Source organism: Triticum urartu, chromosome 2A, assembly GCF_056163025.1.
Source record: "Triticum urartu cultivar PI428250 chromosome 2A, HENAU_Tu73, whole genome shotgun sequence".
NCBI classification, from domain to species: domain Eukaryota; kingdom Viridiplantae; phylum Streptophyta; class Magnoliopsida; order Poales; family Poaceae; genus Triticum; species Triticum urartu.
This window is the reverse complement of record NC_141874.1, coordinates 764,827,928-764,841,814: the sequence shown is the minus strand read 5'-3', so window position 1 is coordinate 764,841,814 and position 13,887 is coordinate 764,827,928. Positions and strand designations below refer to the sequence as shown.

Genomic DNA, 13,887 nt, shown 5'->3' with positions numbered 1-13,887 from the left:
CCTAGATATGCAAATTTGATTATTTTTGGTTTTTTGTTTTCTTCTCCACATGCGACTTTTAAAATGTTCTCCACATTTAAAAAATAAATTCATCGCGTCATGTGCTTGTAAAATGTTCAACGTGTATTTCAAAAAAAAAATTCATCTCGTCCATAAAAAATATCGAGTGTGTCATTTTTTCCATTTTTTAAATTTTGCCAAACAAACACTTGATTGATGCATCCATGCTGCTTTTCACGTGCTAAATAAGGGAAGAAAACATAAAGGTGAAAGTGACAGGGGAGAGAGAGGGGTTTCACATCAGTGGGGTTCTTTTCTACGTAATGTGACAGGCTCATCGCAACACCGGTTACACGTTGGGTCTACAAGTGCTAACTTATTTACGGACGTACACATGCTAGAAGAAAAAAAGCCAACGAAGACGCACGACAGCCCACACTCGTGGCGCTAACTGGGCGGGGCATTACTGCTGACGAGAAGCACATGAAATCGATACAAACAAACAATGGACAGGACATGGGCTTGTCTACCTACTGATTTGTGATAATGTCATAGTTAGATGTGAGATATTATCTCACATCTAGATGCAATATAGACCGACCCTAAAGAAAAAGGTCGGCGATTTTGGGTTTTTCTTCTTCACGATCACGGAGAGGCGGAGCCCGGCGTCGCCCCCAACCAATCTGATCCCTCCCTCCCTGCTGCAGGCAATGCGGCGAATCTGAGCAAAGGCCTCCGTCAAGAGCCTCTCGCCGGACATGCTGGCCAATATCCACGATCGCCTCAGCCTCCTCGACCGCCTGTCCTTCGCCGCCGTCTTCCGCGCCTCACGCGACGCGCTCAGGCTGGAGGCGCCGTGCCTCCTTCTGCCCGATGACAGCTCGGAGACCGCCACGCTATTCTCCCTCTTCGATCGCAGCGCTACGCGCCCCAGAGCCCGCGCTGCGTGGCCACGCCATCCTTGGCGGCTGGCTCGTCACCGCCGATGACCGGGCCCGAATCCGCCTCATCAACCCGGTCACCGGCGAGCAGCGCGCGCTCCCGACCATCACCACCATACCCTGCCTCGAGCCGAGGTGGGGGGGCTTCAGCTTCCTGTTCACCGACCAAAAAGACTTCGTCAGGGGACCGCCGTACCCCGGCGATGGACTGCCAGACCGGCCGCCGAGAGGGACATATACGCTTGGTGCCGAGCTGATGCGCTGCTGCTTCTATCGCAAGGTCGTCCTCTCTGAATCGGCCGCCATGCTGATCACGGTACCGCGATTCGGCGTCCCGGCCTTCGCCACGGCGGATGGCGGCGTGTGGAGGCTGGCACCCTCCCCCGACGGCGTCCAGGACGCCATCCACTACGACGGAAAGTTCCACTCCATCACCTACACCGGCGCGGTGGAGGCGTGGGAGCAGCAGGGCGGCGTGTTCATGAGCGCGGTGGTCGCGCCGAGGCTGCTACTTCAAGATGGCAACGGGGCCCCGAAACCCGCGTCCCCGCGGGTTTTTACCCTATTAGGGGACGGGGACGGGCGTCTTTTCATCCCCGCGGGGCTGTTGTTGGGCACATTATACAACCCGACGCGTTTCGTGGGTTTGCACCCGTTTCGGTAGTCCCCGAACCCGAAACCCGGCAAACCCGGCAAAATACATTTTTTACCAACCAGTGCTCCTGCGCGGCCCAACCCAAAACTACCGAGCCCCCCCACCCCCTAGTGTCGAAGGCCAAACAGCCAGTATCGCCAGCTCCTTTCCCCCTCGCTCGAGCCCTCATCTCTCTCTCCCACATAATACCTAACCCTAAACCTAGGACCCCAGGCGCCGCCTGGCTCGATCCCGCAAGATCCGCCGACCACGATCTGCGCCGGCGAGCCTCCTCCCTCCACGTCTTCTCCCCTGCCGCCGGTCTGATCTAGAGAAAGGGCGTAGCCACCAGTGATGAACTCAATGGTGGCCTCTTCACGTCCCAAGTCGGGTTGTTTTTTGTTGAAATTTGCTCTAGTTGTGCTGCTGAAATGTGCTTTTTTTGCTGTTGAAATGTTATTCTTTGTTGCCACTATGTTTGTTTAAATATTTTGATTTTCTCGTGGGTTCCCCGCGGGTTCCCCGAAACCCTATGGGTTTAGGGGACGGGCGGAAAACTAGCCCCGCGCACGGTGATGGGGACGTGGACGGGTTTGCAATTTTCTCGTGGGGATGGGTTTGGGAAGGTAAAACCCGATGGGTTTCGTCCCCGTTGCCATCTGGACTGCTACTGCCGCCGGCCGATGCGGATCACCGCAAGTACCTCGTGACGGCGTCGGGCGGCCGGCTGATGGTGGTGCTCGAGGACTCCAACGAGACGACGAACGGATGGTTCGGCCCTCGAAGGGCGCACTCCTTCAAGGTGCAAGTCCTTGACGGCGAGCAGTGGAAGGAGACGGACGACATCGGCGACGCCGCTCTATTTGTCGGGGTAAACAGTTCGCTGTGCGTGTCGACCAGGGAGCACCCGGAACTCAGGGCTGGCTGCGTCTACTACACCGAGAATGAGCAGTGGCCGTGCCAGGACCCGCACGACCACGATTAGAGTGGCGTCGGGGTGTTCAGCCTCAAGGACGGCAGGCGGGAGAAGATTAAGGGCCTCGATCGGCACCGGAGCTGGCCGCCACCGGCATTGTTCACGCATTGCATCACATGATGAGGATACGATGGTTGATTTCATAGTACTTTATTATGTGCATTATTACAGTACAAATGTAGTAACCGTTTGGTTTTCAAGTTTTTGTGACGGCCTCCGTGATGTCATCCTAGTGCGATGCGTGGGACCAAGTGTAGGGAATAGCTTGCGGAGAGCAGTCCTCATGTTCAGCTAGATGAGATTAGTTTTATTGTTTTAAACATTCCATTGCGATTGCACGTTAATGCCAGGTGTCTCATACAATACCTGGGATTGATCAAGCCTAGACATATTGTGATTAGAGAACACCATGGTCATCGATGGCGAGAGACTAAGATAAGTTGTGACACGGGTAGGACAGGGGCTGGATTAACGAGCTGCTTGGCTGTTCAGCTCATTATCATTAAGCTCATTATTGTTAAGCTCATTATCGTCAAGCTTGTTAATATTAACGAGCTAAAACCTCTATTCTGCTCGGTTCGTTATGGGCTCGTTATGCTCGCGAGTGTCCACAAGTGCTCGTTAAGGTAATATACAACACAAAAGAATTCCATGATCCCATAAAACAATCACAATAGAATAAATTAAACAAGGACGTTAAGATAGTAAACAACACAAAAGAATTCCATGATCTCATCAAAAATTTACAACGCCATAAATTAGGTAATAAGGACATTTGATTCCTAGTGGATGGCTCTTAGTTGACTCTAGGGTCTCCTGGCGGCTAGCTCCTAGGTCTAGGAGAAGTGCCAAAGTGGGCAGGGTTGCTAGGCCCCTAGGCTAGACTAACTAGCAACTCTTTTATTAGTGGGCTGATTTGAACTAGGGTTCTCATGTCAAACTTTTGAAAATTAGCGAGCTAAATAAGTTAACAAGCAAAAAACATTGTTTGACTTGGTTCATTAACTAACGATCACGAGCCGAAACGAGCCGAACTATCGAGCGCTCGTTATGCTCAGAGCTTCGAGCTTTTCATCCAGCCCCGTACCGTGATTAAAATAGAGGATGATAGATTATGGAGGTCTTGAGGATATTTATCGGGCCCGTCACAATGCACAGGCATGTTTACTACTCACTCCGTAAAGAAATGTAAAAATGTTTAGATCACTACTTAGGTAGGGAGTATTCCCTCTGTAAACTAATATAAGAGCGTTTAAATCACTACTTTAGTATTCTAAACACTCTTATATTAGTTTACGGAGGCAGTACTTGTCAAAAAAGAAAATAGAGAGGCCGAGTCTAAGAAGTCGGTGGCTTTTGGACCGTTGATCTCCAATCCGACCACGCAGAGCGTCCGGCCCCTCCCTCCTACACGCGGCTACCACCCTGACCCAGCTGCGCATCCCCAATCGTGCAATGGTGGCCAACATCGCCGGCGTCGCCGGATATGCCAGCCAGCATCCTCGGCCGCCTGAAGCTTCCTCTACCGCGTCGCCGTCGCCGCCATGGCCCGTTTCGTCTTCCTCTCCGGCGGCATCCCGGAGGCTGCCTCGCTCCTCTCCCTCGCCGGCCGCCGCGCGAGGACGCCATCCGCAAGTTCCACCCCGTTCCATCACCTACCGCTCTGTGCTTTTCCAATGCTGCATCCAAATTGTTTATTCCAATTCCATCACCTAACCACGAGAAAGCTGACGAGGTGTACCTTTTTTCCAGGATACATTATTCCAAAAGGAATTGCAATGTGCAGAAGAGCACGCCGGTGTCGGCGTGCTTTATCAGAGCACGCGGTGAGGAGGACCCCCGACGACTTGGGTGGACTCTTGGAGACAGCACGGCGACTGCTCCCCGTCAAATCCAGATCCGGCCATTTCCCTGCTCCCGCTGCGGCGTTTGAGATTGAGAGGGCTCGTCGCCGGACAGATCGGAACCAGCGCCGACCTAGGGTGAGCGCCCCTCCCCCTTTGAACCATCTTTGCTTGGATTTGTTTTACTGCATCTGCGTCCTTGATTTCCACTGCTTGGAGATAGATATATACAGTACATACTAGGTAGTTCTTGCTCACGTCACATCATGCTACAGTCTTGATGTCGTATGGTATTTAGGCACATTTATATTATCGGATCTGTTGAGAATTTCTCAACAAAGCACCGAAACTCTTCCTTGCCCGGGAGACCCTGCATTATGCCTCATCATACTTTTTTTTCACCTGTGTGTTGTTAAAAAAAAATTCAGCAATCTATTTTAGCTTACACAAACCATTTTTCAAGAAAGGGGAAATTTCAGCAAGAAATCAGGGGAGAAAAACCACATGAAGATAACTACAGCAGACAGGACCAAGTAGAGGGACATCTCTTTGATGTTTCTTTCTACGGGGGGCAAAGGGGGAGGTCTCTTTGATGTTTGAACTGCATCATATGTGTTCTTTTCGTTGTGAATGGTCCTCCCATTCCCATGGCTCTTTCTCTCTGTTCTATATGTGAATAAATCTCATTTGGATATACCAGTGTATATTCCACGACATAAATTCAGTACAGTTTGCATTGCGTGTACACGATTTCTGCTCAAAGCAAAGTCTAGTTGCTTGCATTTGGAAAGACTTATTGGAACTTTATAACATTATTTGCATTTCATGATGGTTCCCTTGCTTGCTAATGTGTCTGCTGAAACTAATTTCGTTGGTGGAAATATATCTGGAGAGGACAGTTACTGCAATTATCAGCTTGTTGTATACTTTGACTACAAAATTTACTTCCATAATGCTACCTGTGTAATGCTAATTACTTCCACTGTTTGCTTTACAGGATGTAAATAGATGTCCAGACTCCAGCCACAATGAGTTTATCTGCTGCCATTGGGTTCATCAGTGGCTTCAATGAGTGTGTCACTTTCTTTCAGTGGGCCAAATCTGCCATTTCATCTCTGCACTCCCGATGGAGCAGCTCGCAACAGCAAGGTCTCCAGGGTCATGTATTGCAGTTGGAGAGTGGCCTGCAATGTCTCAGAGATACTCTTCCTGCAATGTACGACCTCATTGATAAAGCAGAGTGGAGAAGCCACAAACATGGTGTGGCCAAGCTCCTTCCGAATCTCAAGGATGTAGTGTCTGAGGCTGAGAACCTTCTTGATGAGTTCAGCTGGTATGAGATGAAGGTGCAAGTGGAGGGAAGTGCAAGCCAATCTCCTTTCATTGAGTTCTTTGATACTGTCATCCAAGGCAACTTTAACAAACTGAATGCTGTGCAATTGAGGTTTAATCATCTTTCAAGTCAGCTCAACAATATGGGGCTTCATGGAGTTACACAACGCTTTGACAAATTAGTTAGGCCGGAAACTACCTCTTTCCCAAATGAAACAAAAATATTTGGTCGTGATGAGAAGCTGGAGCAGATATTGGTATTTCTCAATGTACCTACAATTTCAAAACGCAAGAGAGAAACTAGTTCAACCAATGCATCAACAAGCACATCAACAAGCAGCAATGTCAGTAATGAATCAAGAGTATCGAGTCTTCCTATTTTGCCAATAGCTGGAATTGGTGGTGTTGGAAAGACTACTTTGGCCCAACATATTTGCAGCCATCAACGAGTGAAATCTCACTTTGAGCTGATAATTTGGATTTGTGTCTCAGATGACTTTGATGTGAAGAGGTTAACTAAAGAGGTCATACAATCCTGTACCGAGAAGGGGGCCACCACTGATAATTTGGATTCTCTTCAGCATGCTCTATCTAACCATTTGAACAATAAAATGTTATTGATAGTCCTTGATGACATGTGGGATGATGCCTTAAAGGAAAATGGGCAGTGTTGGAAGCGGTTTTGTGCACCTTTTAGAAGTGTTCAAGAGGGAAGTATGATGTTGATCACCACTAGATGTCCAAAAGTTACCGAGGCGGTGCGCACCGTGGAGCCTGTTATATTAGAAGGTCTAAAGGATGACATCTTTTGGAATTTCTTTGCATCGTGCTTGTTCGGATCTGAGAATTCTGACAATTACCCCGAGTTAGAGTGCATTGGTAGAAGAATACTTCCTAAATTGAAGGGTTCTCCTTTGGCTGCCAAAACACTGGGACGCATGTTAAGCATGGATCTTCAAGCATCACATTGGAATTCTATACTTGAGAGTGAAATGTGGGAGTTGAGCCAAGAGGAGACTGACATTTTGCCTGCCCTTCGGTTGAGCTACATGTATTTACCATTCTATTTGAAGCAATGCTTCGCATTATGTGCTGTGTACCCCAAAGATTACATATTTGGTAAGGAATGTTTAGCTGAAATCTGGGTAGCAGAAGGCTTTGTGGAAACTCGGGCTGGTGTTTCAGTTCAAGATATTGGCTGTCAATATTTTGAAGACCTTGTAGCACGATCCTTCTTTCATAAAGATGTTAGTGGTGGATACGTGATTCATGACTTGATGCATGACATGGTACAAAAGGTTTCAGAGCATGAGTGCTTTATCTTAAGAAATAAGAGTGACTTTGATAAAGTTCCCCAGAATGTCCGTCATCTGTACGTACAACCTAGCTGTGATTTTGATGATTCCAACATGTTGATACTATGCAAGTACGTAAAGCTGCGTACTCTAATTTGCGAGAAGGATTTAGAAGAAAATACATGTTCTATAATGGACCACTGGTGTAGTAAACTTTTGCATATGCGTGTGATTTCTTGTGTCTCTTCAAGTGAGTTACCAGAAAGTATCGGCAACTGGAAGCATCTTCGGTACCTTGAAATCTCCATTGAAGATCCCTTCAACTTTTTGTAGGCTATATAATCTGCAGATTTTATATGCCAAGCGATTCGAGCTAGAAAGCTTGCCTAGTGACTTCAATAAGTTGATCAGTTTACAGAAATTTGGATCATATCGATTACGATATTATGCTGGCGGTCGGACGATTCTTGATTCAGTCAATGGGCATGGACAAGGAGTTAGGTTAATAAAGAATCTGAACCAGTTCCGTGGACAGTTGGAGATAGATAATGTTGGCATCCTAAGTAAGGATCTTGCAGCAGAAGCCGAACTGAAGAATAAGAAATATCTTTACGAGTTGAAACTGAAGATGCAATCGCCGGGGATTTTAGGCTTCCCTGAGTCTCAAATCATCCAGAACAAAGAAGTGCTTCAAGTTCTGCAACCTCCTATCAGTCTCAAGTCTCTGTTCCTCCAGAATTATGCCAGTGCCTCTCCCAAGCTGGTTTCAGCCTCAAAACTTGCCAAGCTTAGAATCACTTACTTTTGTAGGTTGTGTTCGACTGCAGAGCATATCACCTCCTTTTATCTCACAGAGCATAAACTCAAGTGAGATACCTGCAATTGGTAGTTTCAAGTTTCTGACATATGTAATCATTGATGGGTGCGAAAATATATCATGTCTCGAGCATTTTCTGCATCCAGATTATGTACCAGCCATCAAGAAAATAAGAATTGAAAAGTGCAAAATGTTAGCATCAGTACCAATTGAGAAGTTTACGGATTTTCATTTCCTTGAAGAACTGGAGGTGTGCCATTGTCCAAACATCTGCTCCCAAGGATTGGTATCGTCGTCCCTTAAGACACTCAGTCTGCGGAGTTCTTCTCTCTTTGGCAATATTGACTGCAGCTCCCTCACCTACTTTCATTTAGAATCAGAGTTTGTCACGTCCATACAACTACAAGTGTGGAGTCTTCCAGCTCTACGGGAGTTACACATTAAGTGTCAATCTCTTACATCTATTCAGAGCACTGGCAGGATTACGGCACTCTCGTCTCTTAATGTCCTATTGATTAGTGATTGTGATAAATTGTCAACCCTTGGTGACTTCCTGACACAAGAATATGTACCTGCTATTGAGAGGATTGAAATCAGAAGTTGTAGGGAGTTATTGTCCCTGCCAGGTGAAAGGCCTCGGTGTTTAACTTATCTGAAACACCTGGAGATTTTTAACTGCCCAAGTCTCACGTGGCAAAGAGGATTGGTGCTGCCATCATCTCTCCAAAGGCTCAGCTTAAAGTGGTGTGGGGATATCTCTCTATATGTTACCAGCTGCCTACGAAACTTTACGTCCCTCGTCTCACTGAGCATTTCTGGATGCAAGGGTATAACATCCATTCCAGGCGACATTTGGTGCAATAATCTTGCATCACTCGATAAATTGGAGATTGGTGATTTTCCAGACCTAGTTTCAATTGGTGGAGCAAAGGCAGTTGCAAAAATAAAGGTGCTGATACGCTCGTGTCCAAACTTGAGGGAAGCGGGGAAGATCAAAAGAAGATTCGTCCTAAGGTATTTGTGCTAACACTTGTCTCGTGTCCAGTTTTTACTTCCCTTCTGTTCAAAATTCCCTATATACTGGAAATAACTCATGTATATATGCCGTAACAATCCATCTTATATCATCATCATTAAAGTACACTGGACTTACTTATCGATGACACCTACATGCATTATGTATCTTGTTTCTGCTTGTTAGTTCCAATTTAGTTCATATATAATCTTGATCTATTAACATTTCCATAAAGAACATTGTGATGTTCACAATAATTCCATGTAGGTGTCATTTTGAGAAAAACTTGCTAACATGAAGATGTACAAGTGCTGCCCGTGTTGTGTTTGTTAGGTCCAACTATCTATTATTATTTATTTATTTTTCCAAATTTGTTCTACTGACCATTTTTTTTCTTCAATGTGAAGAGATGACAGGCGAGCACGCAGGCGCACATAGGTGCAGTACTTTGAAGTTGCAAGGCCAGAGCACAACATACTTTGTCGGCGACAATGAAAGGAAATTGTGGTGTTTATTACATGTCTTTTGTATCGCCGTCTTATCAATACCTCCTTGGCTGCTTCTCCCTTTATGCAGTTTCATGACATGAAGCATTTCCCATATTTGTGCTGATAACTATCTAAACTTGTTGTAACCTATGAAACGACAGAGTCAATTTGCATCTCTTGTATTTGTATATGCATTTGTGTCTTTTGTTGCATTGCTGCTAATGTTGGTGCTGGTGCTTGGGGTGACCAGAGAGCCTGAAGCCCCCAATACTGCAACATCATTTTTTAAGACAGTGCTTGGGCTTTCAGAAGTAAGGAAAACAAGTTGGTTTGCAGCAGGGTTAAGACACTGGTCCTTTTTTTTGTTTGTTTTGCCCTTTATGCAGTTTCAGACTGGGTTTTGTTTTCAGGGCGATGGCTTCTGCACTTTCAGTCTGTACATTCGGGTTTCAGAAGTAAGCAAAGGAATCTGGTTTGCAGTGTTCATTCAGATTGTCATTGTTTCAAATTTGTTTTGTTTTTTCAGCATGTTTGTGGCTGTACTAGCATCATAAATTGGCTCTGGGATCAGAGCAGTGCATCTGCCTGCTGGTGATCAGGAGTTCAGGACTGAATCCGGAAACAAATTTGGTTTGCAACTGATATTTCTATTGTTTTTCACCAGCAGATCAAGTGCCACTCTTACTGCATTTTTCTCGATATTGCATTGGAATTATCTTGCATTGTAAACCAGGACAGATCGTATTTCAGAAAGAACTGCAGTGACCCCCCCTCCCCTCCCCGTACCCCCCGCGCCGCCCCCCGAGCGGGGCGACCGGGGCGGCCCTCCCTCCCCTCGCCGCCCAGCCCCCACCTCCCACCCCTCCTCCCGCCGCTGCCGCCGGCTGGCGTGGCCGGGCGTTGCCCGCGCGGCGTCGTGGCAAAGCCGGCGGTGGCGGCCCTCTTCCTCTCCCCCTCGCGGTTCCCCGGCTCGGGCGGCGGTTTCCGGCGATGGTGCACCTCGGCGGGCGGTTCTCCGGTGTAGATCGGGCACAGATGCGGCGGCGGCGCGGCCCTTTGGCGGCGGTGGCGGCTGGCGGCAGGGGTTGGCCGGTGAAGCCCTGTAGGCCCAGATCCGGGCCCTTTTGGGCCCGATCTGGGTCAGGGCGGGTTGGTCTGGCCTCCGACGGGTCTCCTCTGGCTGGGCTGGCGGGATGAGGTCGTTGGGATCGGCGGCTCTGCGCTGCGTCGGCTGCAGCACAGCGGCAGGAGCTTAACGGGCCTGATCTGGGCCCGGCTGGGCAGGGGGTCCGGCGTGCTCCCGCGCCTGCGTCCGGTCTGCTACGACTTGTGCCAGTGGAGGTTGTCCCCTCCCACGTGGCTGGGGTGCTCCCGGTCCCTATCGGCGGTGGTCTCGCTTGGTTCGGCCGGCCTCGCAGCGTTTGCGGTGGAGAGACGACAGTGGTGTCCTCGTGACTGTGGTGGCGCAGGTTGGTGGGCGGTTGGCGTGGTGGAGCCGCCGGTTGGTCCTGGGTTGTGGGTATGAAGGGCAGGGCGAAATCCCTCTCGGGTCCGCCCGGCACCGGCGCGGTGACGCCTGTGGGCGCCATCAACCTTCTTGAAGGGCGTCGGGAGTACCTCTCGCCCGCTTCCCTCCGTGTACCGGGAGAAATCCTAGGATTTGTCCGGGCAGCAGCGTCGTCGTCGTCGCAGTCCTTCTTAAGGGTGTTGCTTGGTTCACGGCGACTCGATGGCATTGGAGCGTGGTGGATGTTTCCGGTGGGCGCAGCGGTTGCGGGATGCCTCAGCTTTCGTTCATCCGGTGCTGCCGGCATTTCTTCCTCTTAATTTTCTCTTGTTTTTCTCTTGGGCATGATTGTGCTATTTGCCCCAGCGTAATCTTCTGGATGTTTCGGATGGTTGCTATATTAATATAGCGGGGCGAAAGCCTATTTTGATGAAAGAACTGCAGTGCGCAGTACAATTTCGTTTGTAGTTGCAGTTTCCATACCAAACAGAGAGGCAGGTTGGAGTCGGTAAAAATGGTCGGCGCTTTTTGGGTTTTTCTTCAGGACGAGGGAGCACGCCGCGCCCCCGACCAATCCCATCCGTACAAGCAATGCGGCGAAACCGATCAAAGACGACCGCCGCCGGCCTCCTGCCGGACATGCTGGCCAACATCCACGGCCGTTTGAGCCCCCTCGACCGCCTCGCCTTCGCCGCCGCCTTCCCCGCCTCGCGCGGCGCGTTCAGGCCAGAGGCGCCGTGGCTCGTCCTGCCCGGCGGCGACGACCCGGACACCGTGACGCTCTTCTCGCTCTCCGACCGCAGCGCCGCCGTCCTGCGCGCCCCGGATCCCGCGCTGCGCGGCCACGTCGTCCTGGGCTCCTCCTCCAGTGGCTGGCTCGTCACCGCCGACGACCGGGCCCGGATCCGCCTCGCCAACCCGGTCACCGGCGAGCAGCGCGCGCTCCCGGCCATCACCACCATCCCGGGGCGGCTTCAGCTTCATGATGCTCCAGCCGAAAGACTTCCTCAGGGGTCCCCCGTACCACGTCGGCGGCGACTGCCCGCCGCAGGGTACGTTCACGATGGGTGCCGAGCTGATGCGTCGCTTCTTCTATCGCAAGGTCGTCCTCTCCGACTGCGACTCGCCGTCGTCGGGCCCCGCCGCTGCCATGCTGATCACGTGATCGCGATTCGGCGTCCCGGCCTTTGCCACGGCGGAGGGCGGCGGGTGGAGGCTGGCTCCCTCACGTGATGGTGTCGAGGACGCTGTACACTACAACGGCAAGTTCCACTCCATCACCTACACCGGCGCCGTGGAGGCGTGGGAGCAGGATGGCAATGCCGGCGGCGTGTTCATGAGCGTGGTGTTCGCGCCAAGGCTGCCCGATGCGGAAGGAGATTCGTCGTTCTGCCGCCGCAAGTACCTCGTGGCGTCGCCGGGCGGCCGGCTGATGGTGGTGCTCAAGGAGTCCAAGGAGGAGACCACGGATAAGTACTCCCGCCCTCAGAGGACGTGCTCCTTCAAGGTGCAGGTCCTTGACGGTGAACAATGGAAGGAAGCGGACGATATCGGCGACGCCGCACTGTTCGTGGGGGTGAACAGTTCGCTGTGCATGTCGACGAGGGAGCACCCGGAGCTCAGGGCTGGCTGCATCTACTACACGGAGAACGATACAGATACAGGACCGTGCAAGGATGGGCACAACGCCGACGAAGACAACGGAGTCGGGGTGTTCAGCCTCAAGGATGGCCGGGCGGAGAAGGTCGAGGGCCTCGAGCAGCAGCAGCAGCACAGGAGCTGGCTGCCTCCGGCGTGGTTCATTCCTTCCATCCATGATGATGGATGTCATCATTGATACGAGTAATTGAGAGCCTGGGTTGGTGTTTCTGTAAAAGAAAAAGGCTTGACAACTAAGAAAACAGTTAGTTTCCAGCTTCCTTGTGAGGTTTCTGAATGAATAGGTTTACTAAATAAAATAGAAGAATAATTATGATTATTTCTTCCAGACTGAAACCAAGCAAACCAGCTGCACTTGTTTTCCAGTACGGATAGATTGTTTCAAGAGTAGGGAATTTGCTGCAGTGTGCAGCAGTGCTTAGCTAAGGCAGTGTATGCATGTGCTGCTGATGTTGCTGCTGGTGCTTGGGGTGACTTGAGAGCCTCAAAGCCTCTGCTTACTTACTGCACTTTTTTGTTTAAGATCGGGTTTTCAGAAGACAGCTACAACAATTTGGTTTGCAGCAGGGTTCAGACTCTCAAGTCTTTTGTGTTTGTTTCAAGTTTCACAAGTAAGGAAGTACTCCCTCCGTTAAGAAATATAAGAGCATTTATATTTCTTTATAGAGGAGTACTAGCTAGTTGAATGTAGGAGTTTTGCAGGGCTCAAATTTTGATGCCTCCGATGATTTTTGTAGTAGTTGAATCTCCAAGTCACAAGATTCTGTCCGTGTTGATGATCAAGATTTTATTTGATTGCCACTTGAGTAGCATCATCTGTTTTTTTTTTCACCAGTAGAGCACCACTCTCTCAAGATGTACATAAGAAAACAGCTGGATCTTTTTGTAGTTTCCTAGTCGAGTCTCAAACTGCAACAAACTAATCTGGACTTCTTTTAGGAACGATCGATTGATTGGTCCAAATTCTTGCCGTTGATTATCTACTGGGCTGGGAATTAACAGTCCAGTCCATGCCTTCACGCTGTGCTTCAGACTTGCTTCCATGGTTTCAATATCAGATCCGTCCTTGGTGTCATCAAAGAGGAATACATACAGGTCGTGGGTCACAGGCAGGAGATAAGAATTACAGGCATCAGGTCACTTAGGTTGCATTGCTTTGTGGGCCGTGCTTTGCTTTCGTGCTTTAATTAGGTCAGGCTCTGGTCTGAGTGGTGGTGTAAACTTTTCCTTGTCTGTTTTTATTAGCTGTTAACATGGTCATTAGGGCATTCTCGGTCCTTACTGTCCTGTCATAAATTGTCAACCCTTGATGACCTCCTAACACAAGAATATTTTCCTGCTATTGAGGAAATTGAAATCGGAAGTTGTGGGGAGTTAGT

At 49.5% G+C, this 13,887-nt stretch overlaps 3 pseudogenes across 1 annotated transcript; all 3 read left to right on the top strand.

Annotated features, from left to right (window-relative positions):
* Window positions 1-584: 584 nt before the first annotated feature.
* LOC147988052 (uncharacterized) lies at window positions 585-1,605 on the top strand (annotated as a pseudogene).
* Window positions 1,606-3,981: 2,376 nt separating this feature from the next.
* Window positions 3,982-9,828, top strand: LOC125540500 (disease resistance protein RGA2-like; annotated as a pseudogene). The gene is made up of 3 exons (XR_015617772.1): window positions 3,982-4,533; window positions 5,393-8,853; window positions 9,262-9,828. The product of XR_015617772.1 is annotated as a disease resistance protein RGA2-like (transcript).
* Window positions 9,829-11,411: 1,583 nt separating this feature from the next.
* On the top strand, window positions 11,412-12,708 carry LOC147988051 (uncharacterized; annotated as a pseudogene).
* The last annotated feature ends 1,179 nt before the right edge of the window (window positions 12,709-13,887 follow it).